Below are 6,000 nucleotides of genomic sequence, written 5' to 3'. Positions count from 1 at the left end.
CTGCTATAAAAGGGACAATTCTCACAAAGCGGACTCCACAGACTTCTTCAAGTCAGAGTTATATATCAGTTTCCTTCAACTGCTATTTCGCTTTGCCGTATACAGTAGTTGTGCCAGCGTCTCAGTTAACTCACTCACTTCCTGAACAAAAAAAAACACCAAAGCACCCCGAATGTACACCCAAAGATGGATGAAAGTGACTCGTGTATCTTTTTTTTTTGTAGATAACAAATACACATACAGTACATAAAAGTTATTTTCATGTTTATCTGCACGTTTGTTTTTATTCAGCGATTATTTTTCCCTGTTTCGGAAAATGAATAGCTATTGTGTGTGCGTGTGTGTGTGTGTGTGTGTGTGTGTGTGTGTGTGTGGGTGTGCGTGTGCGTGTGCGTGTGTGTGTGTGTGTGTGTGTGTGTGTGTGTGTGTGTGTGTGTGTGTGTGTGTGTCTACTACTGCAGGAAACAAAACCAACAGTGTAGAGTTTGATACTGTAAAACATCACTTTAGAAAATGTGGAAAATCTTTGCCAATATTGTCCTGCTGGAAAAACACAATTGTATAAACCTTAGTACTGTTAAAAAAATTCTAATAATAATAATTGCACACCACATTGCTGTGCAAAATCTCATAACTAGTTTTACTAAAGAAAATCACAATAAAGATTTAACCAGAGTGGCAGATCACATTAATACAACTATAAAAGACAATCAATATTTTTATGCTACTTTGTAAGCATCAGAGTAAAGATTGTGATGCAGTAACAAAATAACAAAAGCAACATGCATATAGACGTGTTACATCTTCTAATCCTGCTTTCTGAGAAGAATCCTTCCCAAAAGTGCAATGTCACATACAAAACTTGCATTGATCCAGAAATACACACATAGCTGTGTGTCCAGTTCTTAATGTGTCACTCTCAAGAAAATGAGTGATAACAACTGCCAACACAATAATGCAACCATGAAAAAAAGTGATATGGCTTCAGGGCATCAACAGTTTTGCAGCAAAATCGAAGAAGCTGTGTCCTTGAGATAATACACTGCAGCTCCTTTGTGTTGAACGGCTCTGATTTTGAAATAAATAGCAGCATGCTAACCTGGACATTGGCGAGATGGTGAAATTTTTTTTATCTTTATTCAAGGCCAAATCCCCCTTTCCAGGAAGTGGACTCAACCACCTCCCCACAAAAGAATGTTTGAAGAAGATAAATCATATCCAGATCAGTCCAGTAGGGCCAAAGAATATTTGAAAAAAATATCCAGTTAATGGGTTTAATCTCCAAAAATCTGTAACAAAGAATGAAGGCTCATTACAATGATGACGGTGATCCAATCAGTTATTGCCACACTTGTCACTTCCTGTTTGCATGATGGTACGGCAAAGAGGCAGGTGTTGTTTTGCCAGAAGGTTCGAGACTGAGTAAACGCATCCTTCAGCGGTGACATCGTAAAGCGGTTGCTATTTAACAAACATGTTGATGACCATCACTGAATGTAAGAAATTTACCTTTAAAATCAGATTTTTCATTCATTTCATACTTTAAAAGCATCGCTTGCATCAGTCAGCATTAATGCATTTCTCCCGCATGTCATCAGTGTGGGACGTCTACAAAACTGGTGCCGCTTTTGATTTGATAAAAATCCTTTTTTTAATCGAATTGTACCAAGGATGACACTGGCTACAGGTTAATGTAATGGAGGTTACTGCAAAAAAAAAAAAAAGAAAGATCTTGTTTATCCCAATAGCAGTTTCATGAAAGCTCTCACAAAGGTTTACAGCCTTTCTTTTGTTGATTGGTTGAAGCCAACATCATAAATTCTTTTTATGTATTGCCCCATTTTTATTTCATCCCAATTGTGGTTGCAGTCAACCGCTGTGCACTAAGATGTAACAGAGAAGTCATTTTTCTTTCTTTTCTTTGCAGACTCTATCACGTGGAAGGAGTTTCTTTGCAGTGACACTGCTGAAAACATGGACAGTCTCTTGTTGGATAGATGAGAACGCTCCCAGAATTACTGTCAGACCAAGGTTGAGGGCCGTGCATCAGTAGCCTCTGTGTATTGCCAGCCTGCGGTGGTTGTTTGTGCATGAGGCAGCCCGATATAATGGCGTGACTGGGAAAAACCACAAACTGTTATTCCAGCTGTAACAGTCCAAGCAGCCTGGGAAAGCAGTGCTGGGGATTATTTCAGTGATTGTTTATTAGAGCTCTGCAAAACAATACAGAACTGGTTGTGGTTCCTGGATGCTAAAGATTGTTTTGACTGATGTTTCCATTAAACTGGGACGACGGAAGCTTCAAGTAGGTACAGCTCGTCCAATTCATATGAGGCGCACATTTTGACATATGCGAAGGCTGTTGAATGTTCTGCGCACAGAGCACAGTCGTGTCAGTGCCTCACGCTGCTCAAAAACAGGAAGACGCGCGAGTAATAATGCAATGAGAGCTGTCAAGTTCATTGATATAAACAAGCAACACCTTGACTCCAGAGCCAAGACCCTCCATATTCAATCCCCGGGGGAGAAGAATAGAACATCTTTGCATTACCCATACACACACACACACACACACACACACACACACACACACACACACACACACACACACACACACACACACACACACACACACACACACACAACGCTGAGATACTGTGAGAAGAGCCTGACAGTGAACTGTGTGAACAGCTGAGCCTACTGAGCAAGGTTAAAGGTTTGTGGTGACTGACGTCACAAAAGGAAAACGGGTGTGACTTTTCCCCCGCTGCTTACATTCACTGCTTCCTCTCGATGATGTTGGATGTAACATTAACTGTCTGAGCAAACCGTGCGGTATCAGGGTTTACTGCAAGATGTGCAGGCTGTTCTGGTGTGTCATGGGGGTCATTCCCAACAATTTTCTGCCGAAACATGGAAGAGTAATAGCTTAAGTGACTAAACTGAAGACAAAGATTACATAACTCCTAATGAGACATGCTGTATGGTTTGCAGGCATAAGGTTGAATTTTCTGATGAGGCCTATGGACTTCAAAGTGCATAACAGTGATCAAACAACAACTTCCTTACATCTTGATTAAGAAAAAAACATTTAAAACAGTTGCAGCTCCAACAATTAAAATACGACTGAAAAGCTCATTTTAATGGAATCCCAACTGGAAAACCTCCATATATTTCATGTTTACTCTACATTGTCTAAAATTTAATTTGAGATAAAACCTTCAAAAAAATTTCTTTAATAAACACATGCTTAAAAGCATTTGAACAGTTATTTTTTGCAGTTTGTATTAGTCAGAATTTTGACACCAATATTTTTTTACTGCACTTCAGTATCAGCCCCAATTATTGTTATCAGCCTCCTTGACTACTAAAAACCGGTATCGACCCTGAAAAAAAACAAAACAAAACATATTGGTCTGTTGCTAATATAACCTGAAATTGTTCCGTTGCTTCATTTTTTATCCTGTAAGTTAATATAAACAATAAAAACCTGCCAATATAGACCATTATTTCATAACATAAAAAACCTATTCCAATATTTATTTGACATATTCCTGTATAGTTTTTGTTCAAACGAGTGCAGTATGAATAATTGAAAGATCTTTGAAATATTTAAATGTTTTTCAAAGAACAACATTTACATATTTCAAAATGTTGTTGTTGTTTTGTTCAATGTAGATACCTTTAACAGTTAATCTTTATTTTTGGGGGTATATTTTTTTGAAACTAAACATTACAAGTTAATAGAAATTACAGAACATCTCTCTTTTCAGACATTAGCTCTTCTTGAAAGTCCCACATAGTGTCTGTCGAATGAGACAGAAGTGTGAACTATCTTTGAAGACATCCAATTGGAACAATTTTTTTTTCTTATATTCTTGTTATGTTTGCAGGTATAAGCTGAAAAACATTATGTTGTTTAGGTCAGTACAGCATTTTGCAAAATATTTAATTATAGAGTGAACTATTATTTTGAAAATATTCCAATGACTTAAAAATCGCAGTCATCCTGTGACATTTTATGTTGTCTTGAAAATAAACAAAAGAGCAAACTGAGAAGTGGCAATGCGTGGACATAGAAAAACTGGGCAAAGAAAGAAATAAAGTCAGATACAATGTGAGCATCCTTAATTGAAATCTTTCCCTAATGTGAGAAAGGTGTTGGACATGGTCTCACTGTAAGCTGTATATGGGTGGGGCGTGTCAAAGTAATTACAACTGAATTGTCTGGGTCTTATGCATAATTATAAGGCAGTGCACTCGGTGGACCTCGGGAGCTGAATAATGGATTGGACGTATAATTGCATTTGTACATTAAAATCCTTTACAGGAAAAAAAAAAAAAGAAGAAGAGGGTAGCAGCACAGGACAGATTAGCCTCCCACATACAGGGGGAGAGGCACTGGAGGTCCATGTGATTCTATAATGACCACAGACACAATGATCAAACAACTAACCAAATCATTGTAAAATAAAAATGTTGCTTCTTCTGGATGGATTCAACAGAAACAGTTACACAGAAAAGGGAACAATTAAATTATTACAAGTCCTAAAACAAAACAAAACAAAAACTACATTTCCACACACAGTCTAACAAGCTGGTGTTATATATTGTGTTTGACATTATCCAAACCTACTTTATCATTCCCACTGGAACTCATTATAAGGTTTTGTAAAATAATAGGGACTCTGTGTGAATTGATTCACATAACCTAAGTACTGTGTGTACGCTCACAGTACGATGGTCTGCTGGATAATAAGTTAGCATGCATTCTAAATGAACCAAGTTTATTTTACTGTATTTTACAAAAAACAAATTTGATTTTAAATCACACAAGCTAAACTACAAACAGGACCAATGGCAGCACAAGTCCCCCACAAGTAAAATATCATACTTTTCACAGGCCTCCCACTCCTAAGAGAGACGTGTTCAAATATAAATGTAGCACAGTCAGAGATCCTTCTCATAAATATAACCAAATGTACTTTTAAATGAGCCCGATGTGTGAAATCTGTATCCAAGAAGTTTGACAACTATTCTGTTAGTTTGTCTTATAACAAAGCCAATGCAATGCATAATGCAATATATAATGTACAACATGTTGCCACATGGGGGAAAGTAATACTACAAATGTAATATTACAGATTTCTGGTTGCGTATGTCAATTGTTCAGCTGTTTACTCAAAATGTTTGGCTCCATTTAACTGCTAAAAAACAGATGGAAACATTTCCAATAAGTGTCATATGTTATGGCTCCGATTGTTATTCATTAATATTAACTATATAAACAAGAACTGTGTCTCTGAAAAGTCAATTTGAGTGTTGTGATGATGACAGTGGTGTAGTGGCCACAACTCGCACTTTAGAAGGTCTCCAGTCTGAGTTCAGGTGAGGCTTGACTGCCTTTTTGGAGTTTTGCAGGCAGCAAATAAGTGAAACAAAAAATGTAATATAGCAGGTACTGTGCATATTGAGTAAAAGTAAAATCAAAGTCAACAGCACAAGCACATGGAAGCTGAGGAAAATGAAGAAATTATTTAAGCCTTGTGGATGGACACATGGTCAGTTGACTACACATTGTGGACACCTATAAGAACAACGGCATGCTTAAATTTCTCGATTGTTTTCTGTACTTGTTGGGGTGTATAAAGCAATGAACTGGATGGATTTCCATTTTCATAATGAGCCACATTCTCTTCTTCCTTATTGCTTTTTGGGTTTTTTTTTTTGGTTTGTTTTGTTTTAAATCCCCAGTTCGTGTTTGTTTGAGCAGCTGCATGACCTTGTCGGAGCGGTTTGGTCCACTTTCAAAAGTGAAAGGTCAAAAGTTAGCAACATTCTTGCCCAATTAAACCAAGTTGCCATATAAAACTGAAAGCACTCTAAATTGCCCTCAGGTGTGAATATGAGTTTTTTTTGGTTGCTTGTGTGTTTGCTTATTGTCACCTGGGATCAACCCGGAGTGAGACTAAAAGTTAGAAGTTTGATGGACTGAAGGAT

Source organism: Blennius ocellaris, assembly GCF_963422515.1.
Source record: "Blennius ocellaris genome assembly, chromosome: 16".
In the NCBI taxonomy this organism is placed as follows: domain Eukaryota; kingdom Metazoa; phylum Chordata; class Actinopteri; order Blenniiformes; family Blenniidae; genus Blennius; species Blennius ocellaris.
This window is presented reverse-complemented; position numbering follows the sequence as displayed.